General features: G+C 38.9%; 1 non-coding gene across 1 annotated transcript; it reads left to right on the top strand.

The window, feature by feature from the left end:
• The first annotated feature begins 20,391 nt into the window (after window positions 1–20,391).
• LOC130457623 (small nucleolar RNA U3) lies at window positions 20,392–20,608 on the top strand. The gene has a single exon (XR_008916924.1). It is a non-coding gene; the product is annotated as a small nucleolar RNA U3 (small nucleolar RNA).
• Window positions 20,609–20,981: the final 373 nt, after the last annotated feature.

Below are 20,981 nucleotides of genomic sequence, written 5' to 3'. Positions count from 1 at the left end.
CACCAATTAATGATGCCTTAGGATGTTCAAGGGAGGGGCTGGATAATGAACTCTTAAAAATATATTAATTGAGCTGAGTAACTGGCCTAATGAATAAACCTGACATAAGCAGTAAATTTTAATTCTTACCCAAAAATCAATCCCTTGAGAAAATTTTAATAACAAGTTAAACCAGGTTGAAGGTAACTGACAGGCCTCAAATCCATAAGTGAGTTAGGGGGATCTCTACCCTAAGCATATTAAGACTTTCCTCTGCAGAATGGGTAGATAAGAACATTTTGTTCCTGTGGTCATGAAGGTGGGTGAAGCAAGTACTGTGGAGTGCTTAGAGTTTGGACAGATATCAAAGATACAAAGGACATCCATTGCATACTGGGCTGTTGCCAGTCATCCTGCCTTTCACCTTGCTGCTGGCAGTAACCCAGAAATAAAGCTAAGGGTAGCATCAAGGAAGGACTGAAATTTGAGGATACCCTAACCTTCCAGAGAACAGAGCCTACCTATAAAAAAGATTGGAAAAATTAGCAGATAATATAAAAAAGCACCTAACTATAGAGAATTTTTATGGAGACAAAGTGCAAAGCACAGACACAGAAAGGGACCGTGAAAGCAAAGCTAACACATACAAAATAAAAAATAAAAATATGAATTAAACAAAGATTATGGAAGAGCTCAAAGAGAATTTCAAAAAGCAATTAAGAGAGAGAGGCGGAGTCAAGACAGCAGCCTAGAAAGAGCAGAAGTTCAGACCTCTGAATACCCTTCCTTATCAATCACAAACTGAAAGCTCCTAGGGGACTGAAAATCAAACCTAACAAGACAGAGCCAAGGAACCCTCCTGCTGGACTCAATTCAAAAGGTATGCCCCCTTCCCCAAAAGCCCGAATCCAAGAACACTCGGGTCTAAGGGGAAGGCAGAAGGAAGGTTCCAGGACCCCTCGCCCCACCCATTGAGAGCACTGAGACTCCAGTGGGAGTGGGAACTTCTGGGCAGGCAAAGGTGCTGGTCTGAAGGGTGTACCTTGCGGGGAGGGCTGTGCCAAGCTCAGAGCATCGAACACAGATGGTAGGGGAGGAGCTAGAGAGGGAGCATAGAGCTGGCAGCCTGGCCAGAGCTGTGTAGATCCTCCATATTTGCTCCAGCCTTACAGGAGTTGTTGACTTCAGAGCACACCCAGCCCAACCAAGCTGAACTTAATCCCATCAAAAGTCTTCAGAACTCAGGGAAGCCCAGGCTTCACACCCCTCCCTCTGACTGCTGGACTTTAATCTAATCAAAAGCCTCCAGACGACAGGGAAGCTCAAACCCCCAACGACCCTTTCCCAGAGAGTGCACTGAGAGATCTTCTGTCAAAGTTCTAAAAGGGAAGACTGACAGAAGCCCCCAAAACAAAAACAAAAAAATGAGAGGAGCAAGAGCACAGATAAATACGGGGAGCAAAGAAGGGGGGAATATGAGCAAACAACAGAAAAAAGAAGAAAGAAATTACAATAGATAATTTCTATACAATGAATGGGACAGAGGGGGAAGGATCAGCAAAAGATAAATCAGAAATCCCAGCTAATTGGATACAGGCTATGGAAGAACTCAAAATGCAATTCAAAACACAATTAAGAGAGGCTGAAGACAACTTTAACAGCAAGATAAGTCATCTGGAAACAGAAAACAATGCCTTGAAAGTCAAAGTCAATCAGCTGGAAAAATGAGGCAAAGGAGATGAAAGATGAGGCAAAGAAGATGAAAGATGAGATAAAGAGGATGAAAGATGACCTCCATAGAAAATCAGACCAGAAAGAGAAGGATGACCAAAAAGCCAGGGATGAAATCCAGTTTTTAAGAACCAGAATACAACTAGAATTAAGTGACCTCACAAGGCAGCAGGACACTATAAAACAAAACCAAAAGAATGAAAAAATTGAGGAAAATATGAAGCATCTCATTCACAAAATAGAGGATTTAGAAAATCGTTTGAGGAGAGACAATTTAAGAATCATTGGTCTACCAAAGACCATGACAAAAGAAAAATCCTGGACACAATACTATAGGAAATTATTCAAGAAAACTGTCCCAATATTCTTTTTTTTTTAAGTCATCACCATTTCTATATATTGCCAATAAAGTCCAGGAGGAAAAAATAGAGAAATACAACTTAGAATAAATAGACAGTATGAAATACTTTTCAGTCTATCTACCAGACACAGGAATTATGTGGATGCAGTTACAAAATATGAATCGCATAAATAATTGGAGAATTGTAAATATGGGAAATGAATAATTCAAGAAATGATAATTGTATATGAAAAGGGCAAGGGAATATAATTAAATTGTTCAGTACCATACCACACAAACTATCAAAGACATATTTTTAAAGCTTAAAAAAATAAAAACAAAATTAATATATTAGAACCAATAGTTAACCATATAAAGGAAATGAATGAAAAATGTGGGGGGAAAGTACTTCATCAGTTTTTCTTTGGCCATTTTCTTTTTTCTTTCTTTTTTTTAAACAATATTTTATTTGATCATTTCCAAACATTCATTAGAGACAAAGATCATTTTCTTTTCCCCCCCTCCAATAACCGATGCGCGATTCCACTGGGTATCACATGTGTACTTGTTTCAAACCCATTTCCATGTTGTTGGTATTTGCATTAGAGTGTTCATTTAGAGTCTCTCCTCAGACATATCCCTTCAACCCCCGTAGTGAAGCAGTTGCTTTTCCTCAGTGTTTACTCCCACAGTTTATCCTCTGCTTGTGGATAGTGTTTTTTAGATGCCTGCAGATTGTTCAGGGACATTGCATTGACACTAATGGAGAAGTCCATCACCTTCGATTGTACCACAGTGTTTCAGTCTGTGTACAATGTTTTCCTGGTTCTGCTCCTCTCACTCTGCATCACTTCCTGGAGGTTGTTCCAGTCTCCATGGAATTCCTCCACTTTATTATTCCTTTTAGCACAATAGTATTCCATCACCAACATATACCAATTTGTTCAGCCATTCTCCAATTGAAGGGCATCACCTCATTTTCCAATTTTTGGCCACCACAAAGAGTGCAGCTATGAATATTCTTGTACAAGTATTTTTCCTTATTATCTCTTTGGGGTACAAACCCAGCAGTGCTATGACTGGATCAAAGGGCAGACAGTCTTTTATCGCCCTTTGGGCATAGTTCCAAATTGCCCTCCAGAATGGTTGGATCAACTCACAACCCCACCAACAATGAATTAATGTCCCTACTTTGCCACATCCCCTCCAGCATTCACTACTTTCCTCTGCTGTCATGTTAGCCAATCTGCTAGGTGTGAGGTGATACCTCAGAGTTGTTTTGATTTGCATCTCTCTGATTATAAGAGATTTAGAACACTTTTTCATGTCTTTATTAATACTTTTGATTTCTTTATCTGAAAACTACCTATTCATGTCCCTTGCCCATTTATCAATTAGAGAATGGCTTGATTTTTTGTACAATTGATTTAGCAATTTGTAAATTTGAGTAATTAAACCTTTGTCAGAGGTTTTTACGAAAATTGTTTCCCAATTTGTTGCTTCCCTTCTGATTTTAGTTACATTGGTTTTGTTTGTACAAAAGCTTTTTAATTTAATGTAGTCAAAATTATTTATTTTACATTTTGTGACTCTTTCTAAGTCTTGCTTGGTTTTAAAGTCTTTCCCTTCTCAAAGGTCTGACATGAATACTATTCTGTGTTTGCCTAATTTACTTATAGTTTCCTTCTTTATGTTCAAGTCATTCACCCATTTTGAATTTATCTTGGTATAGGGTGTGAGGTGTTGATCCAAACCTAATCTCTCCCACACTGTCTTCCAATTTTCCCAGAAGTTTTTATCGAATGGATTTTTGTCCCAAAAGCTGGTATCTTTGGGTTTATCATAGACTGTCTTACTGAGGTCACTTGCCCCAAGTCTATTCCACTGATCCTCTTTTCTGTCTCTTAGCCAGTACCAAATTGTTTTGATAACCACTGCTTTGTAATATAGTTTGAGATCTGGGAATGCAAGGCCCCCTTCCTTTGTATTTTTTTTCATGATTTCCCTGGATATCCTTGATCCTTTGTTCTTCCAAATGAACTTTGTTATGGTTTTTTTTCTAAATCAGTAAAGAAATTTTTTGGAAGTTCAATGGGTATGGCACTAAATAGATAAATAAGTTTGGGTAGGATGTTCATTTTTATTATATTGGCTCATCCTACCCATGAGCAGTTAATGTTTTTCCAATTGCTCAAGTCTAGTTTTAGTTGTGTGGAGAGTGTTTTGTAGTTGTGTTCATATAGTTCCTGTGTTTGTCTCAGGAGATAGATTCCTAGATATTTTATTTTGTCTAAGGTGATTTTGAATGGGATTTCTCTTTCTAGTTTTTGCTGCTGAGCCGTGTTGGAAATATATAGAAATGCTGATGACCTATGCGGGTTTATTTTGTATCCTGCAACTTTGCTAAAGTTATTGATTATTTCGATTAGCTTTTTGGTTGAATCTCTAGGATTCTTTAAGTAGACCATCATGTCATCCACAAATAGCGATAACTTGGTCTCCTCCTTGCCTATTTTAATGCCTTCAATTTCTTTTTCTTCTCTAATTGCTACTGCTAGTGTTTCTAGTACAATGTCAAATAGTAGAGGTGATAATGGGCATCCTTGTTTCACTCCTGATCTTATTGGGAATGCATCTAGTTTATCCCCATTGCAGATGATATTAGCTGATGGTTTTAGATATATGCTGTTTATTATTTTTAGGAAAGACCCTTCTACTCCTATGCTTTCTAGTGTTTTTAATAGGAATGGGTGTTGTATTTTATCAAAGGCTTTTTCTGCATCTATTGAAATAATCATGTGATTTTTGTTGGTTTGCTTGTTGATATGGTCAATTATGTGGATGGTTTTCCTAATATTGAACCAGCCTTGCATCCCTGGTATAAATCCTACTTGATCATGGTGAATGACCCTTCTGATCACTTGCTGGAGTCTTTTTGCTAGTATCCTATTTAAGATTTTTGCATCTATATTCATTAGGGAGATTGGTCTATAATTTTCTTTCTCCATTTTTGACCTGCCTGGTTTTGTAATCAGTACCATGTTTGTGTCATATGTGACAAGGAAATCACTTTAAAAGACTGATATATATTAATTTAAGGTCGCCAAGGAATTCAACTATGTAATTCCTAAATGAAAACTCAAGTCAGCAGTCAACCTTTTATGGAGTTTAATTACAAATAGGAGGAAGAAAGTTATTAGAGATAGAGAGAGAGAGGGAGAGAGAAAGGGGAGAGAAGGGAATAGGGCTTAAATACCCCTTCTGTTTAGGCTGGGCCAAAAGGCCCAAGCCCTTAGATAGCTGAGGCAAAGAAAAGAGATCAGTCCCTATCACTCACGTGACCAAAATGGAGAAACAGTCTCAGGGGCCTCCACCTCCAGCTTCCTTCAGAGCAAGCTTCTCAGAGCACCAACCTCTCAGAGCAAAAACCTCTCCAACCAACCCCCTTAGTCCTCAGACCCTGCTATCTTTAAGGAAACCATCCAAGTTCCCTCCCTCAGTTCTCACATCTACCAATCACTGTCCATGTCTTCCCTGTGCCAATGGTGGCTCTACCTTAACCCAGGACCTCCCAGAGGTCTGTGGCTTTGCACATGTCTATTGAAGGTCATATTCTCAAATAATTAAATCTTGATCCTTTGCTACAGCCCTTCCTAAATCCTGTTACCCTGAGTAGGGTGGAGATTGGAATAATTTAAATTTTGATCTATGCTGCAGCCCTTCCTAAATCCTGTTACCCTGAGTAGGGTGGAGATTGGAATAATTAAATTTTGATCTATGCTGCAGCCCTTTCCATTGTCAGCAAAAGGTTTCTGTCCTAAAGTAATCTTAAGAAGGGAGGAGGAGGAACCTCTCTTGTCAATGGGATTCACATTCCAATAGAGTTCCCACTATCAGTATGAAATTTTCCAAATATGAAATTTCCCAATGGTGAAATTTCCAACATTTATAAGTCTAAGAAATTTTAAGGTTTACACATAATAGGAGTTTGGTAGAACAACCTCTTTGCTTATTATGTCAAATAGTTTGTATAGTATTGGGATTAGCTGTTCTTTGAATGTTTGATAGAATTCACTTGTGAATCCATCAGGCCCTGGGGATTTTTTCTTAGGGAGTTTTTTGATGGCCTGTTGGATTTCATCTTCTGATATGGGATTATTTAAGAATTCTATTTCTTCTTCTGTTAGTTTAGGCAGTTTACATTTTTGTATATACTACCCCAATATTCTAGAACAAGAGGGAAAAGTGGAGATTGAAAGAATCCACAGATCACCTCCTGTTCTTAATCCCCAACTGAAAACACCCAGGAATGTTATAGCCAAATTCAAGAACTATCAGACCAAAGAAAAGATATTACAAGCTGCCAAGAAGAAGTCATTCAGATACCATGGAACCACAGTGAGGATAATGCAGGATCTGACTGCATCCACACTGAAGGACCAAAAGGCATGGAATATGACATTCTGGAAAGCAAGGGAACTAGGTCTACAACCAAGAATCAACTACCCAGCAAAACTGACTATATTCTTACAGGGTCATTCAACAAAATAGAAGAATTCCAAGAATTTGTAAAGAAAAGACCAGAACTGAACAGAAAATTTGATGTCCAAGCACAGAACTCAAGAGAATCATCAAAAGGCAATTAAAAAAGAGGGGGGGGGGGGAAGAAAAACAAAACAAAACAAAACAAAAATTTTAAGAGACTCAATAAGTTAAAATGATATGTATCCCTATAAGAAAAGAGGTCATTGGTAACTTAAAAACTGTAGTTATCACCTGGGCAACTATAAGAATAACACTTAGACTTCCTAGCTGTGTGACCCTGGGCAAGCCACTTGACCCCCATTGCCTAGCCCTTACCACTCTTCTGCCTTGGAGCCAATACACAGTATTGACTCCAAGATGGAAGATAAGGGTTTAAAAAAAACAACACTTAGAGGGAACAGTGACAAACTGTATAGGATGAAAGGACAAGACAGAAATAGGTATATAGATATATGCATGCATAAATACATAAATGTGTGTATATATATATATATACACATATATTTACAACTAAAGCTAAAAAAGAGGTTAATACTAAAAGAAATGGGAAAAGAAACAAATGGGGGTAAATTTATATGTCACAAAGAAGCTCATGGTAGGAGGGGGAAGAACATCAATACACTGGAAGGGTAAAGAGGTTGGAGATAGTAAATACTCAACTCTTACGTGCTTTAAAATTGACCCAAAGAGGGAAGAACAATCCAATCCATTGGGTCAGAGAATAGATTTGTGCCCCATAGGGGATTAGAAGGGTAATAAATGGACTGGTGGGGAGAGAAGCAGTACAGGGGAGGGAGAAGGTGGGGGGTAATTTTAGAAAAACTACAGGGAAAATAAGGAGGGAATAAGAAGGGAGAGGGGTAGAAAGGGAAGTAAAATAAGGGTGGGGACAAGGGAGACTGATTAAAAAACAAACATTGGTGTAGAGGGAAATAGTGAAAGAAGAAAGGTCAGGGTCAGGAGTAGAAATCAAAATGCTGGGAAAATGTAAAAATGGAGATTTGAACCCCAGACTTCAATCCCCAGAAGTCCTTGCTCTAATTCCCAATATGCCCTCTAATCTCCCCGAATCTCCCTGGGTGCGAGATCACAAATTATTATTTAAAGGGACTCTGCCTACTGCTCGCTCTCTTGGCTTTCGCATCTGGGCACACACGGCTCTACCAGGCAGGATGTAGAATGAGTGATTGTGAATGGGCTCTCTGGGCCTAGACACATGCTTTCTTATTTTGTATTTTCTTTAATTCTTAATCTTTAATAAACCTCTAAAAAATATAATACCTCTAGCAGAGAAACTAATTTTAACTGCTACAGAAATACACAGCTAGTAACCATAACTCTGAATGTGAATGGAGTGAACTCACCCATAAAACACAAGCAAATAGCAGAGTGGATTAGATTCCAATACCCTACCATATGCTGTCTACAAGAAACACACATGAGGAAGGTAGATATGAATAGGGTGAAAGAGGATGGAGCCAAATCTATTGGGCATCAACTGATAAAAAGAAGGCAGGAGTCACAATCATGATATCTGACAAAGCCAAAGTAAAAATAAATCTAGTTAAAAGAGACAGGGAAGGTAATTACATCCCTGATAAAAGGCAGAAAAGATAATGAGGAAATATCCATACTCAACATGTATGCATCAAATGGCATAGCATCCAGATTTCTAAAGGAGAAACTAGTGGAGCTCAAGGATGAAATAGAAAAACTATACTAGTGGGAGACCTGAACCTTCCTCTATCCGAATTAGATATATCAAACCAAAAAATAAATAAGAAAGAGGTAAGAGAAGTGAATGAAATCTTAGAAAAATTAGAGTTAGTAGACATGTGGGAAAAAAATAAATAGGGACAAAAAGGAATATACCTTCATTTCAGCAGCACATGGTATATTCACAAAAATTGACCATGTATTAGGGCATAAAAACATTGCAAATGAGTGCAAAAGAGTAGAAATAATAAATGCAACCTTCTCAGATCACAATGCAATGAAAATAATAATTAGTAAGGGTACATGGAGAGCCAAATCAAAAATTAATTGGAAATTAAACAATACAATTCTCCAAAACCAGTTAGTTAAAGAACAAATTGTAGAAACAATTAATAACTTCATTGAAGAAAATGACAATGATGAGACATCCTTTCAAAACTTATGGGATACAGCCAAAGCAGTACTCAGGAGGAAATTTATATCCTTAAGTTCATATATTAGCAAATTAAGAAGGACAGAGGTCAATGAATTGGGCATGCAAATTAAAAAACTAGAAAGTGAACAAATTAAAAATCCTCAGATGAAGACTAAATTAGAGTTCTTAAAAATCAAAGGAGAAATCAATAAAATCGAAAGTCAAAGAATTATTGATTTAATAAATAAGACTAGAAGCTGGTACTTTGAAAAAACAAATGAAATAAACAAAGTACTAGTCAGTCTAATTAAAAAAAGGAAAGAAAAAAACCAAATTGACAGTATCCAAGATGAAAAGGGAAACCTCACCTGAAATGAAGAGGAAATTAAGGCAATCATTAAAAACTACTATGCCCAATTATATGGCAACAAATATGGCAATCTAGGTAATATGGATGAATACTTACAAAAATATAAATTGCCTAGACTAACAGAGGAAGAAATAAATTACCTAAACAACCCCATATCAGAAAAAGAAATTGAACAAGCCATCAAAGAACTCCTTAAGAAAAAATCTCCAGGTCCAAATGGATTCACAAATGAATTCTATCAAATATTCAAAGAACAACTAATCCCAATATTATACAAACTATTTGACAGAATAAGCAAAGAAGAAGTTCTACAAAATTTATTTTATGACACAAACATGGTACTGATCCCAAAGCCAGGCAGGTCAAAAACAGAGAAAGAAAACTATAGACCAATCTCCTTAATGAATATAGATGCAAAAATCTTAAATAGGATACTAGCAAAAAGACTCCAGCAAGTGATCACAAGGGTTATTCACTATGACAAGGTAGGTTTCATACGAGGAATGCAAGGATGGTTCAATATTAGGAAAACCATCCACATAATTGACCATATTAACAAGCAAACTGACAAAAATCACATGATTATCTCAATAGATGCAGAGAAGGCCTTTGATAAAATACAACACCCATTCCAACTGAAAACACTAGAAAGTATAGGAATAGAAGGGTCTTTCCTAAAAATAATAAACAGCATATATCTAAAACCATCAGCAAACAACATCTGCAATGGGGATAAACTAGAAGCCTTCCCAATAAGATCATGAGTGAAACAAGGATGCCTATTATCACCTCAATTATTTAACATTGTACTAGAAACACTAGCAGTAGCAATTAGAGAAGAAAAAGAAATTGAAGGTATTAAAATTGGCAATGAGCAGACCAAGCTATCACTCTTTGCAGATGATATGATGGTTTACTTAAAGAATCCTAGAGAATCAACCAAAAAGCTAGTTGAAACAATCAACAATTTTAACAAAGTTGCAGGATACAAAATAAACCCGCATAGGTCATCAGCATTTCTATATATCTCCAACCCATTTCAGCAGCAAGAATTAGAAAGAGAAATTCCATTTAAAATCACCCTAGACAAAATAAAATACTTAGGTATCTATCTGCTGAGACAAACACAGGAACTATACTACAAAACACTCTCCACACAATTAAAACTAGATCTAAACAATTGGAAAAACATTGATTGCTCATGGGTGGGATGAGCTAACATAATAAAAATGATAATCCTATCCAAATTAGTCTATTTATTTGGTGCCATACCCATTAAACTATCAAAAAACTTTTTTACTGAATTAGAAAAAAACATAACAAAGTTCATTTGGAAGAACAAAAGATCAAGGATATCCAGGGAAATCATGAAAAAAAAAATGCTAAGGAGGGAGGACTTGCAGTCCCAGATCTCAAACTATACTATAAAGCAGTGGTTATCAAAACAATTTGGTACTGGCTAAGAGACAGAAAAGAGGATCAGTGGAATAGACTTGGGGCAAGTGACCTCAGCAAGACAGTCTATGATAAACCCAAAGATACTAGCTTTTGGGACCAAAACCCACTTTTTGATAAAAGCTTCTGGGAAAATTGGAAGACAGTATGGGAGAGATTAGGTTTGGATCAACATCTCACATCCTACACCAAGATAAACTCAGAATGGGTGAATAACCTGAATATAAAGAAGGAAACTATAAGCAAATTAGGCAAACACAGAATAGTATACTTGTCAGATTTTTGGGAAAGGAAAGACTTTAAAACCAAGCAAGAGCTAGAAAAAAACCATAAAATGTAAAATCAATAATTTTGATTACATCAAATTAAAAAGGGTTTGTACAAACAAAATGAATGCATCCAAAATTAGAAGGAAAGCAACAAATTAGGAAACAATCTTCATTACAAAAACCTGTGACAAAGGTCTAATTACTCAAATTTATAAAGAGCTAAACCAGTTGTACAAAAAATCAAGCCATTCTCTAATTGAAAAATGGGCAAGGCACATGAATAGGCAATTTTCAGTTAAAGAAATCAAAACTATTAATAAGCACATGAAAAGTGTTCTAAATCTCTTATAATCAGAGAAATGCAAATCAAAACAACTCTGAGGTACCACCTCACACCTAGCAGATTAGCTAATATGAGAGCAAAGGAAAGTAATGAATGCTGGAGGGGATATGGCAAAGTTGGGACATTAATTCATTGCTGGTGGAGTTGTGAATTGATCCAACCATTCTGGAGGACAATTTGGAACTATGCCCAAAGGGCGATAAAAGACTGTCTGCCCTTTGATCCAGTCATAGCACTGCTGGGTTTGTACCCCAAAGAGATAGTAAGGAAAAAAAAATGTACAAAAATATTCGTAGCTGCGCTCTTTGTGGTGGCCAAAAATTGGAAAATGAGGTGATGCCCTTCAATTGGAGAATGGCTGAACAAATTGTGGTATATGTTGGTGATGGAATACTATTGTGCTCAAAGGAATAATAAAGTGGAGGAATTGATTCAGAGAGGAGCAAAACCAGGAAAACATTGTACACAGAGACTGAAACACTGTGGTACAATCAAACGTAATGGACTTCTCCATAGTGGCAATGCAATGACCCTGAACAACTCGGAGGAAACTATGAGAAAAACCACTATCCACATCCAGAGGAAACATTGTGGGAGTAAAAATACCGAAGAAAAACAACTGCTTGAATACATGGGTTGAAGGGATATGGTTTGGGATGTAGACTCTGAATGAATATCCTAGTGTAAACAACAACATGGAAATAGGTTCTGATCAAGGACAGAAGTAATAACTAATGAAATTGTGTGTCGGCTGTGGGAAGAGTGGGTGGAGGGGAGGGAGGGAAATAATGTGATTATTGTAACCAAGGAATAATATTCTAAATTGACTAAATAAACTCATTCAAATGGAAAAAAAATAATCACACGCACAAAAAAAAAGCAATTAAGAGAGGCAGAGGAAAAATGGGGAAGAGAAATGAAAGAAATGCAAGAAGAAATGGGCCAGATGAAAAAGGAGGCTTTTGTCTTGCCACTGGACTTGGATGACTCTAGAAGAGAGAGTGAGGATGATGACTTTGTGCATCTCTGTCTCACTTAAATCCAATTTGTGCTCCAGTCAAGACATCACCCTGTAATGACATTGACCCTCTTTGAAATGAAGGACAAACAACAAATTATGACAAACAATGGGATTTTAGCTATATGGATCAAAGACAAGCCACCAACTCTTAAGGGAGTAAAATGAAACACTTTAAGTAGATCACCTTTTTGCCAGTTTCAAGGGCAATGGCTCACTGACAACTTGGGACAGCAGAGAGTTTATATTCCCATTTCTATTGCCTTGGTTTCAAATATATTTATATGGAGGGTTCTTTCACCCAGTTTACCTATTAGAATTTGATATGCCCGCCAGATTGGACTTCATCCCGTTAGAAGAGAAAATTCACATGGAGATAAACATTCTGTAGCTGATGCTGAGACAGATCAATATACTCCCTCACATTTATGCTGTTACTACCATTTGAGTAGCAATCATCCAATGGCATGTTGGTATTTTAAATCAGTTACCAAAGACCAGTTAATTTAACAATAATGGGGTTTAAAGGAGGGAGGCACTTTTACTACATCTAGTGATCTGAAAGAGAAAGGAAATGACAGTCACAATCATCAATTAAATTGACACCTCACTAGGGGGCAGCTGGGTAGCTCAGTGGATTGAGAACCAGGCCTAGAGATGGGAGGTCCTAGGTTCAAATCTGGCCTCAGCCACTTCCTAGCTGTGTGACCCTGGGCAAGTCACTTGACCCCCATTGCCTAGCCCTTACCACTCTTCTGCCTTGGAGCCAATACACAGTATTGACTCCAAGACGGAAGGTAAGGGTTTAAAAAAAAAATTGACACCTCACTGAGAATTTATACTCCATATTCAAAACTGCCAGAGCAGGCAAAAGATTGCAGTACCAAGTGAGGTCCATTCTCATATCTGGCATAGAGAGGATTTTGAAGTGCATAGAAATGCACTAATTCTCAAATATAACAGCTCTGTGGTGGCAAAGAATTGGAAATGAGGGGATGCCCATCAATTAAGGAATGTTTAAGTAAGTTATGGTATATGTTTGTGGTGGAATATTACTGTTCTATAAGAAATGATGAGCAGGTTGATTGAGAAAAAATACAAACAAACATGGAAAGACTTGCATGAAATAATGAAGAGGGAAATCAGCAGAACCAAAAGAACATTGTGTACTGTCATAGCAACATTGGTCAAAAAATAAATGTGAATGACTAAGCTATTCTGAGTTATATGAATATTCAAACCAACTTCAAAGGACCAATGAAGGAAGATGTTATTCACCTCCAGAGAAAGAACTGATATTTGGAAAATGTATATATGTAAATATATACATACATTATCTACATACTATATATGTATTGTACAGTTTTATATTATCTATCTAGCTATCTATATTTGTGTCAGATGTTAGCCTTCTCCAATGTGGAATTGGGAGGAAGGAGGGAAAGAACCTGAAATTCAAATTAAAGAGAAAGAGAGAGATACAAACTGACATAGGTCCCCAGATCCTTTGATATGACTCTCTACCCTGTAATAGCTTTAAAGTCACCAAATTGTAATAATTAAAAAGTCACCAAATTATAATGATTAAAATTAAATTATGAGTCTGTTAGTAACTTTAACAATTTAGTTTAATAAAAGTTGAGATAGTAAAGAGAGGGAAATATAGGAAAAGAGATAGGGAGTTGCCTAGCCTACCATGCTATATGCCAACACAGCATCACCAGTGTCCAGCCCAGTAGTGTCTCCAGCAAGAGTGTCACTAATGCAAGAATGTATGTTCATCCCTCTGAAAATGCCTTTATAAACCATTTTCTACACCCACTAGCTCTCCCATGTTGCACCTCAGGAGCCAATCATAGTTCCTTAATTTGGCTGGCACTACCCAGGGCTGCAGTACCTGTGGGATCAATTTCCTGGCTCTTTGGTTTCAACTTCCTTTCATTGTGGACATGTGTATCTTTGCACCTCTCACAGGACCTCTAGGTTCTTGGTTGATTAATTTAAAAGGAAGGGGAATTCCAAGTCCCTGGTTGATTAAATTAAAACAGAAAGTTGAATTCCAATCTCACAACCCTAAGATGATTTTAGGTAACATGGGAATCTTGAATAAAAAAATATCATAATTTTTTTTTGAAAATAACATTGGGGTTAATAGTCCAAAATAGTTGAATAAAAAGTTATCATCCTCTGGACTAGTCCTCTCACTCCTGGAGTAAACAAAGGAATTACCTCTTTTTGACCAATTCCATTTCTTAATTGTTTCTTAATAAAGGATTGGTCCTAAGCTTAATCAAAGCAGTAGGCAAAAATTTTATCTAGACAAGAGTTAGGTTTGGTCATCACCCTTTTCTTTCTTTTTTTTTAAACTTTTGTCTTAGAATCTATACTAAGAATAGATTTCAAAGCAGAAGAACAGTAAGGGCTCAGCAACCCAGGGTCACACAGCTAAGATCTAAGGTTCTAAGAATTTATTTGGGACAAGGATTCTTTTCCTATGCATGTGTTTACCATGATGTGGGTATGGGGAGGGGCAGATAGATCAATGGACTACGTCTTAATTAGCTATCACCAATTAAAATGTCTTAGGATGGCTGAGGAAAGGGCTGAATAATGAACTCCAAAAAATCTATTTATTAGATTACCTAATGCAGCTCAAATTGTCCCTGGTTTTTGAGAGACAGCTATGGAGACCTATACCACTTTATAAATTATAAATTATGACATAATCAATAAACTTATCTCCTTACCCAAAAATCAGTTTCTTGAGATACTTTTAATCATTACAATTTGAACCTAGGATTTCCCAGCTCCAGATCTGGCTCTCTATCTATGGGGCCACCTAGCTGCCCCTGGTCATCATTCATAATCTGTTACCCTAAGAAAGATCAAGGACCAAAAGCATTTTCAGTTTTACTAAAATTCCTTCCTCCCACAGAGGACACCAGATTTCTGTGGCTTTGCATACCAAACAGGTTTTTATTCAGAAGCAAACTGGAAAATAATTTAAGATCTAGAAGATGAAGGTTGACAAGACTGGATGAATGAAAAGGTGCCGTGGTCAGGGTCCAACCTCACACGCAACTCCAGGGTTCCCAACAGGTGGTGAACGATCAGTCAAAATAAATAACAAATGGAAGACAACTTAATCATTACTGCCAAGGGACTGCTTTGCATCTTGACAGCTGCTCCGCCATTCCCAGGCCAGGCATTTATTCTTATACCCATTTTCTTGGCATTCAGATACACATGTTCAAAGAGAGATAATTGGAAAAGTGATATATTAACTTTTAACAAATCACTTGATTAACATTTCATATTTTTGTATTGTGATTACAGAGAGAATACAAGATAAATGATTTCATCACAGGTGGCTTACTAGGGAGTTTCTGAGTTACTCATTTGTGTAATTGAGTCACTGAGGCATACTGAAGCTTGATGTACTTGTACTTATTGTATGAGCATCTATGATTGATTTGTGTGCTGGCTTCATGAGAATAGGCTTCTGTGAGTGGGAGAGTTTGGGGCTTGGCCTGTAGTTGTAGTTTTGCTGGGAATTATGTACCTAAATAAAAGTTAATCCATGATAGTCTTTTTGGGATTGGGTTTAAGGGTTTGATTTTTTTTTGGTGATGTTTTGGGAAATAAGGGTGCAGGTGTTTTGCCCTTGCATTATTTCTTTTGACTCTAGGGGGAATAATAACCATGTCAATTCATAGTTAATGGGCATTGATGAAAGAGGTCATGTAAAGGGGATAGACTGGGCAGTCACATCTTGCCAAGGATCACTTTATGGTCTCCTCAGCCACCACGCGTGACTCTGTCAAGGCGTCATCGTCTGATGGCTCCCAGCAAAAAGGGAATATTAATCTGGCAGCAGAGTCTAAGAACATTAGTTTAGAGCAGGGAGAATAAAGGTCAAACCAGTTGCCTTTGATTATCATCCTACTCTTCCCTGGAAGAGAGCTTTTATACAGTAGCCAATGTTGTTGACCACTCTTTGCTTCTTTCTGGACTTTTATCTCCTTACTTTGCTTCTAAAACATGACTTTCCTGAGTCTCTTCCAGCCTTTCAAAGCTTCCCATCTTTCTTTGCTGATTCTTTGTCTCGAAGTTCATTTCATTGACCTTTTTTGTAGTCATGGGATACACTATTTCCCTAGCCCTACTTTCTTCACTCACTATTACCACTCATACCAAGCCTTGCCCCATTTCTCTAACTTCTGATGGACTTGGCTCAGCTCTCCCTTTATTCAGGTTGTCTATATATCTAGCTATGTTAACCACTGCTTTCTTCCTGCCTGCCTCCTGGTTACCTAATACCTACCTTCAATCTTTCCCTGTCCACTGGCTATTTCCCTACAAATATGCCTCTGTACCCCCATTCTCAAAAAAAACCCTTCACTCGATCCTTCTATTCCAAATAACTATCATCTCATTTCTCCCTTTTTCTGACTAAACTTCTACAAAAGACCTCTACTTCCTCTACTCTCACTCCTTAACTCCCTACAGACTGGTTTCCAACGTCTTCATTCAACTGAAACTGATTTCTCCACGGTTACACAATATAATCTAAATCATCAAATTGAACAGTCTTTTCTTAAACTTCATCTTTCTTGACCTCTCTATAGTCTTTGACACCATATTACTTACCCTCTTTTCCTTGATAATGTTCGTTTCTCTGGGTTTTTGGTACTCTACTCTTTCTTAGTTCTTTTCCTACTTATCTGACCATTCTTTTTCAGTCTGTCTTGCTGAATCCATTCAGGTCAGGCCCCATAACCCATGGCTCTGTTCTGGATCCTCGTCTATCTTCCTTCTGTCTTATTTGACTTGTCAATCTTATGAGCTCCCATGAATTTACTTATTCTCTCTGTACAGATTATTCTGGGCTGTTTATCCCATCTAAACTTTATCCTGATCTCTAATCCCCCATCTCCAACTTATTAATAGGCTTCTTAAACTCAACATGACCAAGGCTGAACTTTGTCTTTCCTACAAAACCCTCTTCCTAACCTTTATATTAATATTGAGGATACCACCATCCTTTAAGTCATACAAACTCAAAACCTAGGCATCATCTTTGATGTCTCCCACCCTCTCAAATCCAATGTGTTATCAAGTCTTATCAATTCTACTCTCAAAATGTCCTTAATTTATGGCCCCTTCTCCAGTATGACTGGGCCAAAAATATTTATCTCTTGTCCTTCAGTATTCCCCTTTCCACTTGCTGTCTCTTCTGCCATCTTCTTATCCTCCATCTAGTTTCTCTTTCCTACCATCCCCAAACATTTATAGTCTATCTTCTCAGGGTTTTGATATACAGGTAGGGCAAAATGGTACCTGGGAACAGGAGGTCTTCTGTGACCCTAGGCAAGTTACTTAACACCCATTGCCATTCTTTTGCCCTGGAACCAACACATAGTATTGATTCTAAGACAGAAGGTTAGGATTTGTTTGTTTTTTAATGGTATCTGGCATTTGGCAGATTCTTCTTAATCTTCTACTTCCTATAATCCCCTTCTCTGGCTCTTCCATCTGTCCACTACCTGTTGCCACCAAGAACAGAAAAAGTGAGTCTATCTTCTATGAATTCTACTTCCCCACTGATAGCTTATGGGAATTGCCTGGCATGGCTCTCCCCAAGGGAGGCAACTTCCCAGTAGAGATCCTAGGACCTTGCCTCCCAACTTGGCCCCCAGCTAACAGTTCTGACCATTTCTTGCCCCCTGGCTTAATTAGCTCCCAACTACTGCTAGCATCAAGTACAAACACCACTTTTTGGCACTACAAGATATAGCTAACAACATAAACAATCTTATGTCAGCCTCCCTTTCCATTCTCATTACACATAACTCCCCTTATGTACTCCAAAGTCCAGTCAGAATGAACTCCCTGACTTTCCCTGGTCAAAAACAGCATCTCCCCCTGCCTTTGCATATGACCACTTGTCATCTCTTGGAAGACTCTCCCTATTAATTTGGTCCAGTCTCTTGGGTCCAGGTTCTGACAATGGTTGAGCCCAACTGCTGGGTCCACAAGAGACCATTCCTCAATTCCCCAATTGGAAATCCCATTCTCTGTCTATATTATGCATTCAATTCTCATTGTTCCATGACTTTCCATTTTCCCCTAATGGAAGTGAAGTTTCTCAAAGACCCAGAATGTGTGTATGTGTCTGTGTGTGAGTTTTGTAGTGTACTTCTCAGTAGAGTCTAACAAATGCCATGTGCAGAGTGGATGCTACAGAAGTGCTAGTTAAAGTTCTGGGTGTATGTTTGAAGTTGTCAGTTGATCAAGGTGGCTGGCTGGAGGGAGGGAGTATGTTAATTTGGTTCAGGGTGACTTGAAGGACTCTGGCAGGGGTCTTCCAGTTATGGCCATAAGGCTGGCAGTGTCTTTATTTCTGGGTCGGAGGGCTTGTGGAGCTGTGTTGGGGAGTGCCTGGGTGCTGGGTGTCCTTTGTGTGGAGGCAATGTTGTGTGTCCAAGTGACCATGAGTGTGAGGGGTGTGGTCTTGGTAGTGCTGGGGCCATGTTGGAGTTTCTGGCCAAGACTATACTTTCTGGAACTATTTCTATAGTATCTTGCAAAAAGGAGGTTATATGTCTTTCTATTGGAAAAGTAGTTTCATTTTTTCCTCTTAAAAAAGATATCAGGATGTAGTTCCTAAACTAACATTTAAATGTGGCCTTAAGCATCTTCCTTTTTATTCTTGTTAGCCATTCTTTAAGGAGGAGATGAATGAAATGGCATGTCGTTAGTGAGATTGAACAGTTGAGAACTCGCCTTGGAATATCAATCAAGGGGGAAGAAATAGAAGCATCTCAATACCATGACCACAAAAAAAAAAAGCCTAGGTACTCTATTTCATGATATCTTAAAAGAAATTTGCCCAGATTTCTCAGAATTAGAGACCACAGTGGAAATATGGGGGGAGGGAGAGCCATTAAACCCTCTAAATGAAAACTCAAGTGACGTCAGATGGAGAGGTAAAGGACAGTAGATGATGGCTGAACTACCTCATCTCTGGCTAGAAGAGACAATGGCAGGAACAGAATAATTCCTCAGGGCTTTGCCATGGTGTTGGGGGGAAATGACTTCTGGGTCATCTCCCTAAACCCTCCTCTTTCCTATATCCTCTTCCTCCTCCTGGGAACTGCTTGTTGCCACTTAGAGCAGGACCATTGGGTTAGTCTTCTGGGTAGTCTATCTCCCCTATTGATGGATGCCCCAATGTGGACAGCTGCCCAGTGGAAGCAAGAGCCCCTGCCTTCCTCTCACCTCAGCCCCAGCTCCCAGGTCCAACTGCTTCTTGCTGCTTGACTCAAGAAGATTCAGGAGTTCTCAGCTAAGGTCAGCATCCACTACAACCTGCACTCCTTGGCATGTCTGGAACAACAGAAACAATCTTGGCCTCCCTTCCCAGCCCTCGTTACACATGGCTCCCCCTCATGCTCTCCAAACTCCACCCAAGACAAACTCCCTGCCCTTCCCTGCATCTCCCCCTGCCCTTTGCACATGAGCCCTCCTCTCTCCTGGAAGGCTCTCCCTCTTAATTTGGTCCAGTCTTTTGATACCCCAGGCTCCCACAATGGCTCAGCCCGAGTGGAGGGTCCATCCACAATTGGGAGTGATCCCATCCCTCCTTTGTCCACATTGAGCACTGAATGCTCAGGGTTCCAGGACATTCCATTTTCCTCTGGTAGAAGGGAAGTTTCTCTGTGGGGAGGGGAGAGGTGTGTGTGTGTGTGTGTGTGTTAGTGGTTTTGGACTGTGTGTCCACCTAGGTTCTGGAGAGTGCCTGATACACAGTAGGCACTTAATAAATGTTGATTGATTGATTATTAGTTGATTGTGGTGGTCTTAGACTGTACTTCTCAGTAGAGTGGATTCTTAGGAAGTGCTAGATAAAGGTGTGGGTGTGTGTTTGAAGTTATCAGTTAGTTGATCAAGGTGGCTGGCTGGAGGGAGGGAGGGAGTATGTTAATTTGGACCAGGGTGGCTTGAAGGGCTCAGGCAGGGGTCTTCCAGTTGTGGCCATGAGGCTGGCAGAGTCTCTGTTTCTGTGTCGGAGGGCTTGTTGGAGCTGTGTTGGGGAGTGCCTGGGTGCTGGGCGTCCTTTGTGTGGAGGCAATGTTGTGTGTCCAAGTGACCATGAGTGTGAGGGGTGTGGTCTTGGTAGTGCTGGGGCCATGTTGGAGCTTCTGGCCAAGACTATACTTTCAGGGATCATTTCTATAGTATGTTACTAGAGAATTGTGGCTGAAAGTGTAGCACGGAGGTAACCATGAGGAGGAGCTGTAGTGTTCTCTTCTGAGCGTGAAGCTGGCTTGTGGTGCTGCTTTCCAGCAGCTGCTACCTGCCATTGATGATCGTTCTTCTCTGCTTTTGGGCAGGGTGAGAGGAAGAGAACACATGCTGAGTGGCTGCTCTCCTCACCTTATATAGTGTCATAAGAGTAGGTTTGTTTTTTCTTTTCCTTCAGATTCTTTCATTCCATTTTCCTGTATGCAAAATTGCTTGGAATTGTGTACCCCTAGGGCAGTTCTGCCTGAAGGGTTGAGAACAGAGTGCTATGTGCCTCTTTTCTGGAGAGAAAGAACTGGGGGGGTAATCAGAAGGTAGATCACAGAATAGGATTTTGTCATTTTCTTTATTTGGGTTTTGCTGGAGGCCATGATACCCTCACTGCCTGACAAAGTCACAGTTTGGGAAATGGAAGCTGCAAGGCAGCCCCCAGAAAATGAGGCTCCCACTGATTCTTCCTCCCCCCCTCCACTTCTCTCTCTCTAGCTTCCCT

The sequence above is a fragment of the Monodelphis domestica genome, chromosome 2, assembly GCF_027887165.1.
Source record: "Monodelphis domestica isolate mMonDom1 chromosome 2, mMonDom1.pri, whole genome shotgun sequence".
In the NCBI taxonomy this organism is placed as follows: domain Eukaryota; kingdom Metazoa; phylum Chordata; class Mammalia; order Didelphimorphia; family Didelphidae; genus Monodelphis; species Monodelphis domestica.
The sequence above is the reverse complement of the archived record's forward strand: the minus strand, read 5'-3'. Positions and strand labels throughout refer to the sequence as shown.